The 23,277-nt window shown below is 53.3% G+C and overlaps 1 protein-coding gene across 3 annotated transcripts in view; it reads right to left on the bottom strand.

The window, feature by feature from the left end:
* The window catches only part of TPST2 (tyrosylprotein sulfotransferase 2), a 51,336-nt gene that overhangs the window by 14,660 nt on the left and 13,399 nt on the right, over nt 1–23,277 (bottom strand). For all 3 annotated transcript variants that reach the window (XM_042909457.1, XM_042909456.1, XM_042909455.1), the window contains one exon: nt 2,593–2,664. The gene's annotated coding sequence lies outside the window, so the exon portion shown is untranslated. Of the gene's footprint in view, nt 1–2,592; nt 2,665–23,277 lie in introns of those variants that run through there.

Here is a 23,277-nt window from a genome sequence, read left to right as displayed (position 1 = left end):
TGCTCTGAAGGACCACACCGCCTCGGTGAGAGATGCTTTTCAGGAGACGGTGTGGAATACGCTGTCCTGTTCTGGGCTTCTTCTGGAATCACTACTCACTCCCTCGGTCTTCATTCGGTGAATGGGGATTAAGTACAAAAAAGGTGCCGGGCACTGTGTGCAGTGCTGGGGACAGGAAAGTGGGTAAGACAGCCAGGCGGGGGAGCGATACCACACAAGCTATAGGCACCCAGTGAAAAGGGCTTCTGCTGTGAGAGGGATCGAGGAGGGGAAGGAGGAGGGAGGGCAGGGAGGGCCCCTCGGGGAAGGTGGCATCCAAGCGGAGTCCCGGATGAAGCTGGCCACGTGAAGATGCATGGAGGACTGATCCAGGCAGAGGGAACAGAGAATGCAAAGATCCCCAGGTGGGAGAGGGTGGCCCCACACCTGGGAGGAGGGGGTGACAGCTTCTACCCGAGGAGGTGAGGGAAGACTTCTTGTAGGAGGCGGCCCCGGAGCCAAGTTCTGAACAGTGCACAGGTGGTTTTCAAACAGCCAGGTAGGGAAGAGAGAGGAGGGTGTTCTGGCAAAGGGAATGCCCAGTGCAAAGGCCACAGGCAGGTTCCTTGATGGATGCGAGCTTCAGCCGGAACCACCGAAGGACCGACCCAGCCTGCATCCCCACTGCGGGCTGTAGCAAGCGGGACGTAAATATCAGAAGGAGGGAATGCACAATCTCGGCCCCGGGGTCCAAGCTGTCGAGAGCTTCAGCATTTCCTGGCTGTGTGGCTTTGGGAGAGTCACTTCCCCCATCTAAACCACAGTTTCCTCAGCTGCAAAGAGGGGTGGGGTGCACTGACCTCAAACGCTGAGAGGATTCTAGAAGCAACTAAGAAAGCAAAGATGAATCTCAGCCTGGGGTCACTGGCCACCGTGGACATCAGAAAATAGCTGGGGACGCTCTCCCCAGGAAACTGTGCTTATCATATGCTGCTGACAATGGCGGGGGTTCATTGGTGCCCTGAATTCAGGGTCGGGGATGGGGAAATCTAATGCCAGGGCTCCTTTCAGGGAGAAGGCAGGCTGGGAAGGACAGAAAGCCACTTGGAAATCCCTCCCAGGACCTATCAACTTGTTCAAGTGCTCACTGAAATTCTCCTCTTCGACTTGAGACTAGAATTCTGTTATTATGTCAGTGTCTGTGCTCCTGGGGACCAGTCCATCACACTTTAGTTTAAATTAGAGCAATCACCCTTTCCTCCTGACACTTGGTGGGCAACGAGAGAATGGACCAGAAGGTGATGGGAGATGCACAGAAAGGAAGAAAAGGGGTAAGCTTTGGGAAAGCTGTTTCCAGAAAGAGTAAGTACAGTATCTGTGCCCGTGCGTGCGTGCGTGTGTGTGTGTGTGTGTGTGTATTCTCTAGTGTATATTTGGGGTCAGAAAGTGACTTGGATACTAAATATCAGGGGAAAGGACTAGAAGAATGGACAGGCAGAATAAGAAAAATGTTACCAACACACCAGTTTTGGTTAATATTGGTCATTCCTGTTCAGTTTAAACCAAATCACACGAATTTTGGGTTCTTACATTTATGACGCACATGCTCGGCTAAAACTTTTACTATGCATTAGCAGCATTTAATGCAATCACCTCTATCACCCCTGGGGGAGGGACGCCTCGCCCTCAGCAGCTCAGAGAGAAGAAGCCACTGGCCTAGGGCCGTGTGGCCAGAGACAGGCCTGCATCTGACCAGGCTGAGGCAAGCTGTTCACTGTCCTCAGACAGGACACAGTGACAGGCCCCTCTCTGTCGCCAAAAGAAAACAGCTCAAAGCAGACAGGTCAGGCCTAAGCAGGAGATAGCAAAGCCTAAGGGGTGCCTTGAAAAGAAAAAGTAGGGCAATGTGGTAAAAAGGACAGCCAGGGACCCACAAAACCAAAAGCAACTTCCTGGCCATCTACGGTCAAGGACCCCACTCTGCAGGGGCCAGAGCGCCCAGCCTGGGGATTCGGGCCAGTCTTCTACCCCCCACTATCCCGCTGGGCCCCGCCAAGGGCAGTGTCCCAGCGTCCTGGCAGTGAGGATGGCGGGTACGAGACTCAGACGTGGCTTCTTAAAGCCCTGGGTTCAAATCCTGCCTCTGCTGCTTGCCAGCTGGTGACCGAGACAAGGGACTTCACCCCTCTGAGCCTCTGCTTTCCCCTCAAAGAAAGGGAAGGGTAATAATAACCCTTCCTCAGGGAGCTATTCTGAGATTCGGGGAGACTCTGTGAGAGGTGCTGAGATGAGCAAGCGCACCAGAAACACTAGTCAGATGGGACACAGAGGGCTTTGGATTCTGGCCGTGCCTCGAATCTGCTCAGTGATGCCGGCCAAATCCCCTGCCCACTGTGGGATCCGGCCTTCTCCTATTATAGGAGAATCGTCTTTCTAAGACATGAAAAAGAGCAGAGGACTGTCCCCGACATGCTGCTGGGACCCAGTGCTGCATTTCTAACAGAGAGAACACTGGCCAGGGGAGTCTGGCTGCCCCATAATGGAAGTCGGGGGAGTGGAGTAGCTCTAGGGCTCGGGCGGGGCGGGGGCGGGGGGACTTCTGGAGGCACTTACCTCTCCCGGGCACTGTCATCTCTGGGCTCTAGCCCTTGTGGCCGCTCACGGAGACTGCTCGCCAGCTGTCCCCTGCAGAGGCAAAGGAGATGCCGCGTTAGGGGTGGGTGCTGTGGAGGGGGCCCGGCCCCCTCAGAGGGGCAGAGGAGGGTGTCAGGCTCCCCAGGGGCATCCGGCGGTGATTTGGGGTAAGTTTTCTGGGGGGGGCAAGCTGGAGTGCAGGGGGAGGCCATCTGAGCCCAAGATGTAACAGCTGGGGTCTGAACTCGCCTGGTCCTACAGGGAATGAACTGGCTTACTGTTCAGGCAGAGAGGTATGAGCTGAGAATCTGGGTTCAGGTGCTGCTGCCTTAGGGAGCTGTCGGCTGTCTGCGAACCAGGGTTCTCCCTTCCTCTTGGCCCAAGGACATTGGACTTCAGGAAAAGTAAACCTAAGGATAAGCAACAACTACCACCATTATATCACTAATCAGCATCTGGAGCTGCTGGTATGGTTGAACAGGCTGTGCACTGCCCAACTCCAAAAGGGCACCACATACCTAGCCTATGATAAATAAGGCGCCCTCAGAGTAGGACAGCATCCTGCCACTGCCACCTAATACTGGCCCAATGCCTACTATGTCAGGACCTTGTATCATTTAGTCCCCCTACGAGGAGTGTGTGATGATCCCAATTTTCTCTTAATTTTTATTATTTTTCTAAATGCTTAATTTATTTCCTTGGAGAGAGAGAGAATGCAAGTGTGGGGGGGGGGCAGAGAGAGACAGAGAGAGAGAATCCCAAGCAGGCTCTGCAACATCAGCACTGAGCCCAACACAGGGCTTGATCTCACAAACCTTGAGATCATGCCCTGAGCTGAAATCAAGAGTCAGACGCTTAACTGACTGAGCCACCCTGGAACCCCAATCCCAATTTTCGAGAAAGGAAAAAGACCTCAAGAGGAAGAGCAACTCACCCAGGGGACCATGGGAACCAGGATCCCATCCAGATCCATGAGCCTTGGGTGCCCAGCTCTTAACCACGGCGGTAAAGGAACGGGGCCATGGATAGGATGGGGTCTGGCAGGAAGCCGGGCTGATGTGGAACCAAGGGGCTCCTGGTGTACTTGTCATGCTGTGTCCTTACCATTTGGGGGCAGGTGAGGAGTTTTAGTCTGATTCTCACCTTCCCCCATGTTACCGGTGGGATGACTGAGGCTCGCGAGGGAAATTATTCCACAGACTTACACACGGAGTCCGGGGAGCTCCTGGTCCCTTTCCAGGAGGCGGGAGTGGTTACGAACACAGCCCTGAAGCCAGACGGCTCCCTGACTCCATAAATCATTGTTCCTCGGAGCCTCAGTTTTCCTGTTCTGCAAAATGGGTTGTTGTCTGCTGAAAGCTCACGATGGCCTATTTACGGTGAGCGCTCAGAAATCTTTAGCTATTACTGTATCTGTGTCGTGTTGTAAATTATCTGGGTGTAGACTGTTAACTGCGCCTCTCTGTCCTCTCTCCCTTTCTCCTCGCTTACTCCTCGCCTCTGTAGTTTGTGCCTGTCCTGGGAAAAGCAGGCTGATGAGGACTCGTAAACACAGCTGGAGAAGGGTATCCAGATGTAACCACAGCAACCAGCCACACACACACACACACACACACACCCTGCCTCCGAGCCTCCTGGGGGATGGGTGGCCCACAACAGAGACCTGCCTCTTGGAAGAAATAAAAACAATTAGGGACAGGGCACTTGAAGCTCTTCCAGAGTCGAGATGGCTGGGGCCCAGGTGCCCTCGGGTGGCCCACGAAATGCCACAGTGCTCGGAGAGGCCTGCCGGGGATGAGAGCTGCCCCAGACTCCCATTATTTACAGCTGCAGTCCAGTGTGGGGCACGGACCCCTTGGAAGGCATTTCAATTTAAATTAAGTAAAATGAAACAAATTAAAAAACCAAAAAAAAGTGGTGGGAGCACCTCAGTGGCTGAGTTGGTTAAGCGTCTGACTTCGGCTCAGGTCATGGTCTCGCGGTCCGTGAGTTCGGGCCCCGCGTTGGGCTCTGTGCTGATGGCTCGGAGCCTGAAGCCTGCTTGGATTCATTTATTCATATATTCTCTCTCTCTCTCTCTCTCTCTCCCCCCCTTAACCCTGCTCCTGCTCTGTCTCTCTCTCTCTCAAAAATAAAAATAAGCATTAAAAGAATAAAATAAATAAATTTCAGAAAAGGAAATTAAGGAAAACGAAAGAAAATGTTAAATTCGGCTCCTTGTGTGCCCCGGCCGTATTTCAAGAGCCCAGCAGCCGTGTGGTGGCCAGTGGCTACCGTGCTGGACAGTGCAGATCTAGGATGGGGTCAGTGAACCACGGACCAAATCCAACCTCCAGCCCTTGACTTAAGAATAGCTTGTACTTTTTTTTTTTTTAAGGGAAAGAGGAGGGGGAGGGGCCGCGGGGAAAAGGAGAGGCAGCAAAACCCACCTTACGCACTCAGCAAAACCTGAAATGGTTAATATTTGGATACTTATAGAACAAGTTTGTGGACCCTTGCTCTGGAACATTCCCCTTATTTGCAGAAGGTTCGACCGGACAGCGCTGACTTGGAAGAAAAATGAGGTACACGGGAGGGGGGTTGTGGAGACTATGGACACTGAGGCCTCTTTTCCTTCTGGGAGGAACATCAGCATTTATTAAGCACCACTGTGCATCAGACACCAAACCGAAGGCATTCCGTGCTTTACCTCGATTCGTCCTTACAACAGCCCAATGGCAGGGTGGGGTGGCAAGGGGGCACCCCGGATCTGCAGCTTAGGGATGACAGAGTCCCACGCGGGTGCAGCGTGTGCATAATTATGCCAAAAAGCAAAACCGCCAAATCGGCCGAACCGAACGGCAAACGCAAACCACAGAAGAAGAAAAAAGACAAGAAGGAAATACGTCGACTCAAAATGCAAACAGGAATGGTGCTTGGTGATAAGTTTTCTCCTCAAGACACACTGTCACAGTCTTTCTCTCTCTGTAATAAAAAAATAAAGCGACTAGTGTGTTTTTAATCATATGCCAGGTATAGTAGGGGGCCAGGCTGCTTGGGCTCAGATCCCGGCTCCACCAGCTACTGGCTGTGTGGCCTTGCCAACTCACTCACCCTCTCTGAACCTCAGTTTCTGCATCTTTAAAATGGGGATGACAGCAATACCTGAAAGGAGGCTCCCGGGGGGGCACCTGGACACTTGAAATGTAGCCAGTGTGAACGAGGATCTCGCCTCGTAGGGGTGCGGGGAGCTGTAAATCAGTTAGAACGTGGAGCTATTCACAGGCTGGCTTTCGCTTTCTCATTTCAGCTGCAGGAGAACCTTCTAAGGTGGGGCCTTTTATCCCCATTTGATAGGCTGAGGAGATTGAAACTCGGGAGAGTTGAAGTGGTTTGCAGAAACCACACAGTTTAGTAAGAAGAAAAGTCAGTTTCCAAATCTGGTTATGTCCCCAGATCCCTGGCATCAATGTCACATGGTCAGTGGCAGCAGGGGAGGGCAGAAGGGACTCTGCTCTCTCTCTGCACTGGCCCAAGGGTTTCCCTGAATGACCGTTGGAAGGGAGGGGCAGGGAGAGGGCTGTTCAGTCTTCCAGACCCCTTTAAACCCACGTGCATTCATTCCACAAATGTTTATTGAGCGCCTACTATCGCCAGGCACTGATCAGATGCTGGGACACATCAAGGGCAGCAGACAGAGACCCCTGCCCGCATAGAGCTCACATCCTGGCGGGGAGCAAGGAGACCAGTGTGTGGGATCATGACGCCTGTGACACATGCTCAGAAGGAAATGCCCACAGCAGGGACTGGGAGATACGCCATATGGTGTCACAGAGGGAGGGGACATTTACACGGAGACCACACCAATCTGGGGTCGAAGTCATTTGAACTTTCTAACTCAGCAGGGTTCCTCCAAGCTCAGCAGATCAACAGGTTTCCCAGGCCGGGGAGGCAGGTCGCCGGACTTACAGAGTGGCCTTGGAGGGGTGCCTGGCACCCCTGTGCCCGGGCTCAGCCACCGGCCCTGCAAACTTTCTCGGTGGGGACCAGCTTCCAAACATTCCATTACCATGGCTACTACCTACCCGCTGACCTCACCACCCCAAGCCCCAACCCTTCCCTGGCAAAGCTGGGAAGACAGGAGACAGGTGATCTCTGGGGTAGGGCCCCTGGCGATCAGAGACCTCCGGAGACCCACTCCCGAGACAAGCCAGCCAGAGTCGAATGGGGCCCAGTTCAGCCCTCTGTTAAGGCACAAGACGGGGATGGGAACTGGGGAGGCTGTGGGTCACACCCCAGCTCCCCCGCTCAGCGGCTGGGTGTCCTGGGTCACCCCGGTGTGGCTCTCTGAGCCTCGGTGTTCCCACCTGACAAATGGGAATAACACCCAGACCAAAGAGGGTCTTGAGGAACTGGACGTAACTTCTACCAAGCCAGGCACAGAGTCAATATGCAAAACTAGGCGCGTTTAATATTATGAGGACTGTCCTCACAGCACGTGGACAAAGATCTGAGAAAACGAGTGGCCCGGCGAGGTGGGATCGGCAAATCTCCCTGTGAAGGGCCGGGAAGCCAACGACCTTGGCCACGTGGGTCAGACGGTCTCAGACGCAGCTACGCCATTCGCGAGAGCACCTCCAGACAACACAGCAAGGAAGGCGTGTGGCTGTGCTCCGATGTACAAAACCAGGCACTGAGCTAGATTTGTCCCGCGGGCCACAGGGTGCCAACCCCCTGGCCTGCACGGCAAGGTTACGGTACGGGCAGCACACGCGCCCAGCAGGGCTTGGACGAGCCCAGGACGCGCGAATGCAGTGAGCCCCAGCGGGAGCTGGTGTATATTCCGGTCCTGGCCACCCCCCCCCCTTCGGGGGAGGCCTCAGGTGGCCAGCCTTTGGTGGGTGAGAGGAAAACGTAAAATTCAGGGGAGCAAATAGTCCATTAAAAAAAAAAAATGAAGAAGCACGTGCACAGAATCCTCTGGCATCTGGTCTGTCGTCAAGTAAATAAAGACTCAGGGGGAGAAGCTTTTGTGTATGTCTGGAGCTTTCCTGGACACTCTGCCTCCACCAACAACCGTGGGGGGTAGACGCTGTTACCAGCCCCGTTTTCCAGAGGGGGGTAAGGTGAGGCTCAGAGAGGTGAGGTGCCTAGCCCAAGGTCACACAGATGGTAACTGTGCCTGAACTGGAACCCAGGTCCTTCCCAGCCTTCCCCACTCCTCTGGCGTGGCCCCTGGTTCCAGACTTCCTGCTCAGGGGAAACACGGTAAGGGGGGCCCTGCCTGGTAAACAATGCAAACAGGAGAGGCCCAAGGGACCTTGCACTGGCCACACATTCGTGGGTACACACACACGCACACACACACACGCATGCAGGCATGCCCGAGGCCCCGCCTCCATTCCTCTGCCAAGAAGCTGCCAGAGGGAAGGAAATGAGCACTGGAGCAGGAGTCCTGGTTCTGCTGATTATTATCAATGCAGCCCTTGAGGGGGTAGGAGGGGGAGGTATTACCTAACTTCTTTGTGCCTCAGTTTCCTCATCTGTAAAGTGGGTCTGCTAATGAAGTTGTGAGACTAAACAAATGAAGGGCACAAAGCACTCGGGACAGGGCCCTATGACTGTATCCCTGTGATTTCCCCCCTCAACTCGGTTCTCAAACCCCTGTGCAGCACACCCCTGGGTCCCGCGCCCAAACACTCTGATTCAGAAGTTACATGACGAGGCTCGGCGAGCTGCCTTTTACTAAGCGCCTCTCTCCTCGACTCTGCTGCTGGAGGAAATGCTACTTAGGGCCCTGGATTCGCATGCAAGGTGCCCACCCAGGCCAGGTGCTCACGCAGCAGTGCAAGGCAGCGTCAGGATGCAGCCCCGCAACTCGCTGGTCCTTCCACCTGCTCTGTGCCACAGACCCCTTCGACTGTGACATCGACGGACCCCTTCAGAGAAGAGTGGGTTTTTATTAACGTTTACTCATATATTCTGGGGGTGCGGGGGCAGAGAGAGAGGGAGAGAGAATCCCAAGCAGGCTCCGCACTGTCAGCGCAGAGCCCCACGTGGGGCTCGAACCCACAAACTGCGAGATCGTGACCTGAGCCAAAATCAAGAGTCAGATGCTCAACCGACAGCATCCCAGGTGCCCAGGTTTTAAATAGAATCAAATACAAGGATCACAAGGACACCAATTATAGTAAAATCTGGCCAAGGACACGATTACCAAAAAACAAACAAACAAAAGCTCTGATAATGTGACCGCTATGCTCATTTATCAAAAACAGTAAGGGGCACCTGGGTGGCTCAGTCGGTTGAGCGTCCGACTTTGGCTCAGACCACGATCTCCTGGTCTGTAAGCTGAAGCCCCACATCGGGCTGCCTGCTGTTAGCAGAGTTCACTTAGATCCTCTGTCTCTCTGTCTCTGCCCCCCCCACTTGCACTCTCTCAAAAATAAATCAAACATTTAAAACCAAATGAAGAACGAACGAACGAAAGAACGAAAGAACGAAAAATGAAAAAATGAAAGAACGGAAGAACGAATGAAAACATGAATGAAAAACAAAACAAAGAGAAAGAAAGAGAAAGAAAAGAGAAAAGAAAAGAAAAAAGAAAGAGAAAGAAAGAGAAAGAAAAGAGAAAAGAAAAGAAAAGAAAAGAGAAAAGAAAAAAGAGAGATCTAGAGGCAGGCCCTATAGCAAACACAACGTGCACGCAGCGATGACAAGAGATGCCTGTAGCCGCTGAAATACAACATAAAGGTATGTGTGGCTCCTATTGGTGACCACGACCCAGCTGCCTGTATGTGTCACCTACAAGGACACCTGGAGCAAATATTAAATCAGAGTCAATAAAGATATCATTGGTTCCCATCCAGACTCCCGGGCCCCTAGGGGGCCCTCCAAAGCTGCACTCCCACCTCGGGAGGGGTTCGGACTTGATGGCATAGTCCCGAGCGCGGCTGGGGTGTTTTCATTTTACATAAAAAAATAAAAGTAGGAGGGGTGGCTGGGTGGCTCAGTCGGTTCAGCACGGACTCTTGGTTTCAGCTCAGGTCATGATCTCGCGGTTCGTGAGTTCGAGCCCCACGTCAGGCTCTCCGCTGTCAACGCAGAGCCTGCTTCAGATCCTCTGTCTCCCTCATTCTACTCCTCCTCCAGCCTCTCTCTCTCTGTCTCTCAAAAATAAACATAAAAAAATAAAAAATAGTAATAAAATAAAATAAATTTAAAAAATAAAAGTAGGAGGCAATACAACTATTACAAAGAAACATGGCCTCTGCCCACGCTGGGCATCACATGCCAGCAGGTGACCTTGGCTCAAGTCTGAAGTAGAGGACACTGGGGACCAGAGTCGGGGTGACTGTGGCCCCAGACCCGGAACACACGGCCCCGCGGGGAAGCCGAACGAGCTCTGCGTCTCAGCCACCGGCAGTGCAGAGACCCCAGGTGTGCACCTGCCTCGGCTCTACACCCCTAGCAGTGCCCTCTCCTGTCTCTGGGCCTCAGTTTCCTCATCTGTAAAATGGGCCCAAGAATTCTTCTGAGCAAGACCGCTGTGAGGATTCACAGAGACGGAGGCTTCACGGAGAGAAGGTTAGTTATGCAACCAAGCCCACGGTCCACCTTGGAATGTTTTCATCATCTCAAAGAGAGACCCCAGGGGCACCAGGGTGGCTCAGTCAGTTGGGCGTCCGACTTTGGCTCAGGTCGTGATCTCATGGTTCGTGGGTTCGAGCCCCGCATTGGGCTCTGTGCTGACAGCTCAGAGCCCGGGGCCTGCTTCCAATTCTGTGTCTCCCTCTCTCTCTCTCTGCCCCTCTCCTATTTGCACTCTGTCTCTCCCTCTCAAAAATGAATAAACATTAAAAAAAATAAAAAAAAAAATAAAAAAAAAAAGAGAGACCCCAACTGTTAGCTATCACCCCAATCCCTTATCTCCCCCCCACCCATGGCAACCATGGGATCTACTCGGTTTCTATGGATTTGCCTCTTCTGAACATGTCATATACAGTCAACCCTCGAACGACATGGGGGCTGGGGGGCCGACGCCCCATGCATCTGAAAATCTGCAAACAACATTTGACCACCCCTGCCCCAAACTTAATAGCCTGCTGTTGACCAGGAGCCCTACCCATAACATCAACGGTCCGTCAACATATATTTTGTGTGTTACAGGTACTCTAAGCCATATTCTTACAATAAAATAAGCTGGAGCAAAGAAAGTGTCATGAAGAAAATCATAAAGAAGAGAAAATACATTTACGGTACTGTCCTATATTTATATATATTTTTAAAAATCCGTGTATAAAGTGGGCCATGTATTTGAAACCTGTACTGGTCAAGGGTCAACTGTAAACAGAACAGCACGACACATGGTCTTTACTGGCTGGCTTCTTTCATTTGATGTGCTTTCAAGGCTCACTCATTGGTTTCGATTTTTTTTTTTTGATTTGCATTAAAATGTTATCTACCTTGATGACAGAATTTTTGGACACCCCCCTACGTTCTGTGCCCAACGCGAGTGCCTCGCTCACCACAGCCTCCAGGACAAACCTGGGTTTGTTTCTACAAACCACAAATCGATGCGTGGCTCTGTTCACACCTGTACTCAGGAGCTGGGGAGCCTGGGGATCCCAGAAATGCCGGGATGGCAGGGGCCACTGGGCATCTCTCCAGGAAATCCACGCACAGCGGTATAACCAGCTTCCCCCACAAAGCCCTGCTCCTTCTGGCACCACTCTGCTCAACTCCCGTTGAGAAATTCTACCACAACTGTGGCTTTGAGGTAAGCATTTATTGAGCTCCAGCTGTATACACTCTGTGTCATCTCCCCCCACACCGAGCTCAGTTCTCCTTAGACACTCACGGCACACTCACTAAGGCAGGCAGTGAGGCCAGGGGACAGGAGCTGGGTTCATCTCTGCCGCTCCCTGGCTCGCCAGCTCTGGGCAAGACACTGACCCTCTCTGAGCCTCGGTTTCCTCACCTGTTAAATGGGGTGTGCGAGGAGATTTCCTCCCGGGGGGCTGAGAGAAGACAAGAGTCCACGGGGAGTTGTCACTTGATCAAAGTGAATGTGTGCTCACTCAGTGGGCACAGAGCTGAGGGCCATGTGACCATGGCACCATCTGAGGCTCCCAGCCACCCCGAGAGGAGGTACAATGACACCCCACTTTACAGACGAGAAATCAAAGCCTCGGGGAAGTTAAGTAGCTTGGCCACCACCGGGAGACTGGTAGGCGTGGGCCAGGATTTACACTGAGGTCTGGCTCGGAAACACTGGATCTTAGACATCGAGCTGGCTTCATTCGCCTTTTCATGGGCCAGACTCCTTCACTCAGAGACCTGACGCAGGACGAGGGGAAGGTGCTTCCAGTCCTGCAACCAGGACATGCCTGTTCCCTCTCCGGGACTCAGTTTCCCCACCACTGACTCACGAGGGGTGGCGGAGCTCTGAGACGCCCTTCCCTGCCCCACACCCAACTTCCGCAGCTAGAATCCTCTCTGATTCAACACCTCACGTGGCACACCCTGTAAGATTTCACCCGCAAAAGGAGTTCAGGGTTCACATTTGAAAAAAGACAAAAGAGGCCAGTGTCCTTGTCTGTAGAATGAGGACAATGGCGGTGCCCACCTCCAGGGGCTGCTGAGAGGGGACAAGATAGCACGTCCCAAGTGTCTTACCAATCCCCTGACTCCAGCTGGAACCCCCAATGCAGCCCAGGATGCCCCCACGCTCCCGGCTCTCCAAGACAAGGGCTGTGAAGGTGAACTTGGGCGAGGCTCTTAACCTCTCTAAACCTTAAGACGGAAATCGGAAATCGCTTTCCAGGCCCGCTTCGCGAGGGCTCCCCTGCTCAGGGTGGCCACGGCAGGTGGCCCAGCACCAGCATCTCAGAAACTCTTTAAGGCCTGGGCCACCCGTACTCTCCAGTCTTGGGAAAACCGTCCAGCTGAGGCCATCCGGATTTCACCCCACAGGGTTCTGGCAAATTCCCAAGGACAACCGCCTCTCAGGCCTAGGAGGGAGGGCTGTTCCGAGCAAGAACATTCACCCTCTCTTTGGCCATGACTGATGGATCAGGCCACCGCAGACTGCCGTGGCTTCTCCTAATTGGTCTTCCTTCCTTCCTTCCTTCCTTCCTTCCTTGGCCAGCACCCAGCTCACTTGCCCGCCTCAAAGAGGACACGGGTGATGAAGCAAGGGGCAGGGTGCTCAACAGGGGTTAAGGGCATGGGAGGATGGCTCAGGAGGGGCTGAGTCCACATTTGGCTCTGCCGAGGATGGGCCATGAGACCGGGAGCGGTGGGGGTGGGAGGCAGTTCACATCAAAAGTCTCAGTTTCCTCCTCTGTAAAATGGGCTGAGCTGCCTCCCTCAGAGGGTTGCCAGGATGCCTACTGAGGCACGTGCTTAGGGCTGGAGCTGAGAGGAGTCCAGTACATGCCGGCTATTAAAGCATCATCATCGTCTCTAATTATTCTAATTAAACATTCCATGGTACAAACACAACAGACCCAGATGTGACCCTATAAGAATTCATTACCCCGCAAGGCATCCTGGATAAGTTAGGGGACAGAGGTTAGCTGATCCCATGCTGGTACATATTTAGGTTGGAAAAATACTCCAGAAGGGTATACCCTAAAACGCTTCATTTATTTCTCCTTCCACACCACCCCTCTGACCCCCCGAGTTTTCTAACTCTCCAATAGTGAGTATGTATCAGCGGCATGATACAAAAGAAAAGAATGGAAAAATGAAATGCGGGGGCGGGGGGGGGGGGATGTTCCCAGGTTCGCGGCCTAACCTGGAGACCTTAAGCTCTGGAATACACAGCCAGCTGCTGAGACAACCCACGGCAAGCCCAGAGAGGAGAGTCTGTCTGGTCAAGGTCACGGAGCAGGCCGGGCCTGGGCCCAGCTTTCCAGACACCCAGCCCTGGGCTCCTCTCTGCTGGCCTCATGCTGGCTCACTCCCCTAACGAGATGAGGTAGGTTGACCTCCTGACTTAAAGTCTGGCTCTGAAGTCAGGGTGAAGATCTTGGCAGGGCCAGGAGCTACGTGACCTTGGGCAGGACACTCCACTTTTGCGAGCATCAGTTTCCTTTAACTGTAAAATGACAATCAGCCTTGTGGCAGTGCCAGATGGTTTCTGTGCGGATTAAATAAAATAGTGCAGGTAAAGTACTTACTACTCTACCTGGCAAACAGTAGGTGCTCTGCGTCCTATTATTATAGTTATCACTATTATTAGTATTTGGAATCTAGTCATGTCAGGCAGGATCCTTTGAAGGGCGTGGAATGCTAACCCAGTAGGCACGGGTAGGAAATTGAGACTTAGGTACTAGGGAGCCATGGCAGGTATTTGAGCAGGAGAGGTGCAGTAGGACTCCAAAGCTGCATAGGGCTGGCAGCCAGTGCCCATCTATGGGAAACTTTCTGCCAAGGTCCTCTGTCACATCCTTGGCCATCCCCCTAGCGCTGCTGTGCAAAACCAGCACAATCCCCAAGTGGGATTTCTGGGTGCCAGCTGGGCACCGGTACATGTCAAGTGATCAACAAGCCGGGGGACCTGAAGCAGCCCAGATGGCCTCAGTCCACAGGTGCGGGGACCAGGAGCTCCAAACACCCGGCAGGGGCCCCAGGGTGACAGAGGAGAGATGGCCCCTGTCTCAGAGCCATGAAGAGTGGCTCCCTTCGACTTTCCTGTGTGACCTTGCACAAGTCCCTCCCTCTCTCTGAGCTCCTCTGCCCAAATGCAAACAAGGTCTTAACTGCTTCCTTCTGCTTCAGGGCTGCGGGGGGGGGGGGGGGGGGGGGGGGGGGGGTTGCTGCAAGTCTCACAATAAAGGCAACAGTGGTTTCCTCTGGTTGTTCCAAGTATGTGCCAGGCACTCTGCTGATCCCTTCAGGTGCAAACTTTAGTTAAACCCTCACAACTCCAGGGGCGCCTGCGTGGCTCAGCTCGGTGAGCGTGCAACATCGGCTCAGGTCATGATCTCATGGTTCGTAGGTTTGAGCCCCTACGTAGGGCTTTTCGCTGACAGCGCAGAGCCTGCACTGGATTCTCTGCCTCCCTCTCTCTGTCTCTGCCCCTCCCCCGCTTGCATGCGCACTTGCGCTCTCTCTCTCTCTCAAAAATAAATACACATTAAAAAACATCTTCTAAACCCTCACAACTCTAGAAGAGGTCCTTGTATCATTCCTAGTTCTAAAATTTATTTAAGTATTCAAGTCACAGGTACAATCTTCATTTTTTTGTTTTAAGAGACGGCTTAAGTCTCCTTGGAGCAAAATCTCCAATGCTGTTTTGGTTAGTTAGTTAATGTTTATTTAAAAAAAAATTTTTTTTAATGTTTATTTATTTTTGAGACAGAGCATGAATGGGGGAGGGTCAGAGAGAGAGAGGGAGACACAGAATCTGAAGCAGGCTCCAGGCTCTGAGCTGCCAGCACAGAGCCCGACGCGGGGCTCGAACTCACGGACCGTGAGATCATGACCTGAGCTGAAGTCGGACGCTTAACTGACTGAGCCACCCAGGCGCCCCAATTAATTTTTATTTTTGAGAGAGAGAGACAGAGCGCGAGCAGGGGAGGGGCAGAGAGAGAGGGAGACACAGAATCCGAAGCAGGCTCCAGGCTCCGAGCTGTCGGCACAGAGCCTGACGCGGGGCTCGAACTCAGGAACCTCGAGATCATGACCTGAGCTGAAATCCAGTCAGATGCTTAACCAGCTGAGCCACCCAGGTGCCCCGTGGTCCCTTTTTCTAAGAGGTAACCACGGTCGATCAGTTTGGGGAGGAGCCACCTGTCCTTCTTTCTATGAGGTCCTGGTCGGACATGTATCTGAATGGCCATCACACAGGGCCTCCCTCCCACCCTCCCGAGCATCCCTCCTCCCCTCCTTCCACGCGCACACCATCATCTCCCGCCAGGGACCGATTTTACCCTTCAGGGGGACAACTGGCAATATCTGGAGACAGTTTTGGTTGTCACAGCCAGGGGTCATCTCAGGAGCAGAGGCGGGGTGTGGCTAAGCGTCCTATAATGTCCAGCTCAGCCCACACCACAAACGATCATCTGGCCCCAAACGTCCGTGATGCCGAGGCTGAGAAGCCCTGGATCACGCATGTCCTGAAACCCGCTTGATTCCCTCCACGCTAGGTCACAGGGGTATTGCACACGTGTTCGCCACTCAGTAAACATTGCCGGAGAACCTACCACGTGTTCCCTGTAGCCCAGCCAGACCCCGGTTAGCCAGGGGGCACGTGAGCGAATGACAGAGGCAAAGCCCCAGCGCTCAGACGGCGGTCCATCCTCACAGAAGACAAGACCCCTCCTTTAAATTGTGCGAGAGCACCTCCTCCCCCTTCCCCAGCAGGGATGGCCCACCATCCGTGGCCAAAGCCTTCCTGAGCGACATTTAGGCTGTTCCCATCTCTGATGCAACCGGCCCCATCGCTAAGGAGCAGGCCTCCTCATACCCACGTGTGAGAGGCACCCTGGGGCCTTGCTAACTGCATCAGCAGGGTTCCCTGGGAGCTTGCTCGTCCCCTCTGGCAGGTTCCAGATCCAATCTGCATTTTAACAGACCGCAGGGATTCCCATGCGTGTTAAAACTTGAGAAGCACAGATCTAGGCAGCTGCGTAAAAAGGGTCCGCTGGCTGGCGACACCTCGGCAGAAACTGCCAAAGCGCCTCCAGAAGGCCAGGGGTCTGTGAGTCCTCCTGCACCGACTTCGGACTGCCAGACGCTGCTGTTTTTGTGAAGCTGACAGCTCCTCCCCTTTTCCAGATACGAAGACTGAGGCTGAACAAGGTGTGCAGACAACCAGGACCCCTCTCAGCTCTGGCTTTCAGGATCTGGCCAGGCCCCCCGGGCATGTTCCCTGCCAGCTTCCTGCCCACCCACTCTGGCTGGCAGAAAGCGGCTCAGAGCAGGGAGGCGGAAAGGTCACGGCTCTCCTGGCAAAGGAAGGAAAGTTCCCGAGGTGGGGCAGGAGCTCCGTGGGCTGGGCATCTCCGAGTGCCACTGGGGAGGCTGCGCTGTACCCATTCATGTCCAGTCATCCAGGACGGAGGGCCAGGCCCGGGGACAGCGCAAGCCCGCCCTCATCGAGCACAAGAAGTGATGTCAGGACCCTGGGGTGAGGGTGAGGACGGGGCCCGTGCCGGGGACAGAGAGGGCCCTGGGGCCAAGGAACTGGTTGGGGCCCCAGCTTCAACTGATGAGGTGCACATATGCGCCTCAGTTTCCTCCCCCTGAAAATGGGCTCACACCAGTAGCTGCAGAGACTTGCTGTGAGGAACTGATCCGCGCGAATCGGTCCACACGTAGTAGCGTTATCTGGAGGCCTATCTCCCCCCTGCAGCTGGCACTGAACTGCCCCCCTCGACTACCCCGTCCCCACCGCCACCGGCCGTGGTCAGCTCTGCTCTCCACCCCACCCGACTGATGAGGATACCGAGGCTCGGCGCCCTACCCTTGATCGCAAACTGAGACACGGTCACAGGAGCGGTGGCCCTGCACTGACAAGGCCTGCGTTCCCCGTGTGAATTCTGCCTCTGTTGAGCTGTGTGGACTTAGGAAAGCCCCTTCTCGTTTCTGAGCCTCAGTTTCCAAAGCAGGGGGCAGCGGGGACATAATCCAGAGATGGGAGATGGGGAGCCACCCAGCAAACGGGAGACTGCCATGCCCAACGTCCCCTGACGCTCCACACTGTCACCCCTCCAAAGACCCAGCCCAGGAAGACCTGTCGTCTGTGGGCATCTATCCTATGCCCCAAGTGCGACCTGGGTGAGGCCATGCAAAGCCAGCAGCCCCCAGGGAGGGCAAGTCACTTGCTCAAGGCCACACAGCTGATAAAGCCGTGGAGGGCAGGGCAGGGCAGCAGAAGGTGGGGAGTCAAACCTGAGTGGGGTGCAGGCTGCAGCCAGCAGGGCAGAGAAGGACCAGATTAGGTCTGGAGTGGACACCAGAAGAAGCAGGCAGACTTGTGGGCACGGTAGCCAAAGTCACTCCTGCTGGCTTTTAGCTGTGAGGCCTCTTTGAAGGAGGGGCAGTCCTGGGATGTGCCCGCCCCTCCCCACAGGCTCCTCCTCCCTCCGGGGCCCAGTCTGGTCACCTGCCCCTACATCCCCAGCAGCCACTACCTGCCTGGGCATCAAGGTTTCTCTCTGTGGCCACAGCTCAAGCCTTGTAGGCTACACTGTCTCCCTATGGCCGAACTCATCCCATCCTCTGGAATCTTCTCTTACCACTATGGCCAGAGGGTGTTAACTCCCAAGGAAACCCGACCAGGTGGCTCCCCTGCCTAACCCCTTCCACGAGCCCTCAGCCTCAGTAGAACATTCCAGCTCCTCCCCAGGGGTTATAACAGCGACATCCACGGTGAGCCATGCGTGGAATCCAATTGTCCAGAAGCCACATTGAAGAAGGAAAAAGAAAAAGGTGAAATGAAATTTGATTCTAGACTTTTATTTAACTCCACATATCCAAAATATCATCGTTACGCAATATAAAACTGTAAATAAAGCCAACATAAAGCACATGTATGATTTAAAATCAGTACCAAAATTAAAATTAATGAGACATTTTCCCTCTCCCCCCCCCCCACCCCTGCTTTAGCACTATGTCTTTTAAATCTGGGGTGTATATTCGACTTTTCACCGGGCCTCTCTGATCTGTATTTGGAGCTCACAGAATTTACGGTTGAAAAAGTACATTCGCGTCCCGAAATAGTCCCACACATGCTTCCAAGTTTTCCAAGAACGGAATCAAGTATCTGTGTTGCAATCTAAATTTAAATGATCTTGAAAATAAAACACTCAGTTCCTTAGGCACACCAGCCACATCGCAAGGGCTCGGCAGCCACACGGGGCTTAGGGATCCCGGAGGGTGCGGTGGGGGTTGTGGGGGACACAGGCTGATCAAGTCCTCAACTGTGTGTGCCTGGTCCCCGCGGTCCTCTCCTGCCTCATCTCCAGGCTGGAGCTTGGAGTGAAAGCCCCTGAGCACACAGGGGTCCATCTCGGAGATTCACCGGCACTGCCTCGGCGGCCCCCGCTTCCTGCCTCTTCCCACTGATTCCTTCAAAATTCAGCTCCAGATGCCTCCTTCTGCAACGGCTCCTCTGACATCCTCTGGAGAGGGTGACGCTCCTAGTCCCTCTGCTCATGCCCCTGACTGTTAACGTCGCACCCTCTACGCACCAGACGACAGTAGCCTCCCCTCCCCAAGGTGCACCGACCAACAGCGTCACGCAATCACCTCGGGGTGGGAGCCAGTGCCTGGCGCACAGAAGGCGCCCAAGCGTGTGCCTGAACGCAAGAGCCGTACTCAACTTTACTCAACCCCGTGAGGCTTGCCTCCTCCAAGAAGCCTTCCGTGATGCTGTAGCCCAGTTAGCGCTTCCTCTGGGTTCCCGCAGCCCCCTGCACTCACCTCCAGAGCCACAGCCTCCAAAGGTAGGAACTGGGTCTAGTTCATTGCTATACTTTGAATGCCCAACCTGGAGATTGGTATACAGTAGGTGCTTAATAGATATTTATAGAACTGACCTGAGAAACAGAGAGGATTTAGGTTGAGAAAGCTCCACAGGGTGAGTGTCGCCTGTTTTAGGTCAGGGTTCTTTCATCCCAGCAAAGGTTCTAAAACAGTCACAGCTCCATCTACACGCTAAGCACTGGGCTAAATATAAAGACTCTGCAGGGTTCAGAGAGGGAAACTGAGGCTTAGACACATAGAGGGCTTGCCCTGTCTTCAAATCAAGGATTGTGAGGTTCAAAACGTTTTTCAAACGTTCACCCATCAGGGAAATAAATGCAAATTAAAAGTACAATAGAAGACTGCTATATAGCTGAATCGCTTCAAAAAATAATAATAATAATAATACCAGGTGTTAGCAAGGATGTGATGCCATCAGAAATGCATCTAACTCGTCACCAAAGGCCCCAATAGCACCAAACGTTCCCAATAGCACCATCCGCAAAAGCCCCCAACTAGAAACTACCCAAACGCCCATAACCAAGAGACTTCACATGTAAATACGAATAAATAAATATACACCCAACAGCCAGGCAGATGAACAAGCCAACACTTCAGACAAAACTCAGGACGAATCTCATAGACTTATGTTGAGCGGGGGAAGAAAAAGCCAATACAAAAGAGAGCATCTGCGTTTTGACGTATGTGAAGTATTTTATACTTGATAGGTCTATAAAGTACAAAGGCAGGCAAAATTAATCTCTAATAGGAGATTTAAGGATGGTGGTCACCCTTTGGGGAGACCTGACTGGAGGAGGGGTATGGACATCTTGTTGGAGGGGGTACAAGGCATGTGCTTTAAAAAAGTTTTTTTTTAAGTTTACTTATGTATTTTGAGAAAGAGAGAGAGAGCAGTCGAGCAGGGGAAGGGCGGAGAGAGGTTGGGGGGCGGGGGGGGGGGGGGCACAATCCCAAGCAGGCTCCACGCTGTCAGGCAGAGCTGGACGCAGGGCTCGATCCACGACCCGGGGATCCTGAGCAGAAATCAAGAGTCGGATGCTTAACCAACTGAGCCCCCCAGGCGCCCCGAGGCACGTGCTTTTTTTCTCGATCTGGTGCCGTCACACGGGCACGTTCACCTGCAAATTCATCGAGCTGTCCACCCATGATGTACGCAGCTTTCTGTACGGATGAGAGCCTTTCGTAAAAGTAGTCTTAAAGAGCCACACTCGGTCAGAGGCTGAGGAACAGTGGTGCTGCCTGGGCACCCCACCCCCACCCCACACACCTTCCTGTTTCTGGTACAGCGGAGCACACAGGACTCCATTCATTCCCTCAACCAACACCCACTGGCAGGCGCCCTCCCAGGGCCAGGCTCGGTGCCGGGCACTGCGAACATAAAAGTCAACAGGGCCGAGGCCTCCGATCCCGGCACCCACAACCCAGTTCCTGGTACACACGTCCCCAAACCCACACCCAAGAAAGGAGCAGCCAGGCTGGGGGAGCTTTTGAGGAGAGGCCAAGGAGGTGATGTCTACTTGTCTTCCTCTTTCTCTGCCACTCCTCGGAGTGAGAACATTTTCAGGCGTCTTCCTTCCGGACCCCGGGCCAAACCCCAATGTTCGGGCACAGGTAGCAGGAGATTCCTACTCTGCTCCTCCAGGCTGACAACCCCTGGATTATCACCTCCAATCCAGAAATCCCTCCCCAACACCAGACTCGGGCAACCACTGTCTCCTTGTCACTGCCACTTGGGCGTTGAGCTGGCGCCCCAAGCTGATCACCTGGTTATCCCCCCAAATGCACGCTACCCTCACTTGGTGGCAGCGTATTATGCGCAGGCCGAAAGGCTTGAAGGCAGCCCAAAGCAAGACTCCCCCCTCTCTCTCCCAACCCCAACCCGACCCAGCAGCAAATCCTGCCGACCTCACCTTCAAGACAGAGCCATGCAACGATTTCTTGGCTGTGACGCCAGAGGCACAGGTAGCAGAAGAAAAAAATAACAGGCGACCGGAACTTCGCGGAGAGTAAAACATTTTGTGCATCAAAAGATATCCGAAGAGCAAAACGCCAACCCACAGAAGAGGAGACAATATTTGCAAGTCACGATAACCAGAACATACGAGGAACGTGTAGCACTTAACAACACGCACCGAGCCACCTGATTCGAAACTGGGCAAGAGAGCTCAGCAGACATTTCTCCAAAGATCTACAGATGGCCAAAAAGCACATGGAAAGCTGCTCAACGTCACTGACCATTAGGGAAATGCAAGTCAAAACCGCCACGAGAAAGCACCTCGCATCCGTCAGCAACAATGTGAATACCTCCCCCTCCTACCTGGCCCCCACCTCCAGCCCCCCTGCTCGCCAACAGTGTGCATGTCAAGGCTCCCAGATATCCTCAGGATGCAATTCTTCTCATGGCTTGTGGGGGCCTCACGATCACCACCCTGCACGCCAGCCAAACGGATTGTCTATCGACCTGATAGACGCCACGCACCCCTGATTTTCCTATCCACCTTCTTAGTCTACCTGCGACTCCAAGGTGTGAGCATGTGTCCCAGGACACAGTGTCAGTTCAGGGACGGGTACGTAACTCAGTCCAGGTCCGTGAAAGTCAGCTAGAGCCTCAACAGGATCTTCTGGGGAAGCTAAGCAAATAGGGTGCGGGGCCGGAAGTACGGGGACATCTCTGGTCACCACCTGCAGAGCCTGCCTGAGAAGCCTAGGCAAGAAGATGGAGCCATGACTCCCTCTCTGAGCTTCATTTTCTTATCCGCGAAAGGCAAACGGCAGCTAGCTCCAAAGGATGGCAGTGCCTACCCTCACCTTCTCCTCCAGGGCCAAAATTCTGCCTCTCTCTTCTTTCTGCTCCATTACTGGTGTGGATTATCTGTCCCGCTGCCTACCAAACGTGCATTCTCTGACCCCCTGGGATCGGTCTTTGGGACCAGGATGGCGCTGATCCCATGCCCAGGATCAGTGATGGAGGGCTGACCGACGAGGGTACAGAAATTTACAGATGGGCATGGGCAGGAAGGTGAAGAGGAGTCAATCCCAGGATTTTCAAGAATTACTAGAGAAATGGCTCTCTTACAGCCAAGACTGGTATGTATGCCCGGGAGTGTTCCTGGGGACAGCATGCCTGAGAATGAAGCCACCCCAAAAGAAAGTCTATCTAAGAGACACGTCCTAATACAGTGGAGCACCTGGATCCAGCCATACCTGAAGGTGATGTGCCTTACCTGACCCAATAAATACACCTACCTAATCGTTTCTTTTGACCTCTACGTGCTTCCCACTTAGTGGTCTTCTCCCAGGCCCCAGAATGATTTTTTTTTTTTAATGTTTTGACAAGCCTAGGCAAAACTGATTTCCAAAGTCTTACATAGAGACTCAGGAGCCAGCTAACCACTCGAACTTCTGCCCCAAGGGTGTAGGTAGAAGTTTTCCACATGGAGAGTTTTCCCACACAGGAAGCCAACTCTTACAAAAAAGTCAGGTTGTTCCTGTCTATTTTGCTTTACACAAAAGTCAGGCTGTTCCCATATATTTTGCTTAGAAGGTCTTTGGCTGCCCCCCGGTTGTGATTCATGGCTTTTCCTGATTGCATTACCTTCCACTTCTTCACTGTGGAGGTTTTGCAAGGGCTGCAGTCAAAAGGTCATGTCCCCAGATAAGAAGGTCCACACCTTTTTTTTTTTTTATGGTTCATCCAAGAGGCATTTGACTTTCATCCTGGTGATACGGTGGGCATGTGAGTCTGGACAGAAGTAGGATTTGGGTGTTTGTTTTTTTTTTTTTTAAAGTTTATTTATTTTGAAAGAGAAAGAGAGAGCACAAGCAGGGGAGGGGTGGGGAGAGAGGGAGAGAGAGAATCTGTGCTGTCAGCACAGAGCCCGATGTGGGGCTCGAACTCACCAACCGTGAGATCACGACCTGAGCCGAAATCAAGAGTCGGACGCTCAACCGACTGAGCCACCCAGGAGTGGGCGGGGGTTTTTAAGAACACAATTTGCGGGCTTGGTTCTGTGGCCACGCCAACCTGGGCATCTAGTTTCCCTGCCCCTCTATTTCCCTCTTGGACAAACACAGCCCAGGACCAGGAGAGTTTCGTCCCTCACCTGCTCATGAAGGAGACAGAACAGCAAAGGTCTCAAAGGCCCCAAGAGCTGTTCAGAACAAGAACACTTAACAGATTGAAAC

The sequence above is a fragment of the Panthera leo genome, chromosome D3, assembly GCF_018350215.1.
Source record: "Panthera leo isolate Ple1 chromosome D3, P.leo_Ple1_pat1.1, whole genome shotgun sequence".
NCBI classification, from domain to species: Eukaryota; Metazoa; Chordata; class Mammalia; order Carnivora; family Felidae; genus Panthera; species Panthera leo.
Note: the sequence above shows the minus strand (reverse complement) of the source record. Positions and strands in the feature narration are given on the sequence as shown.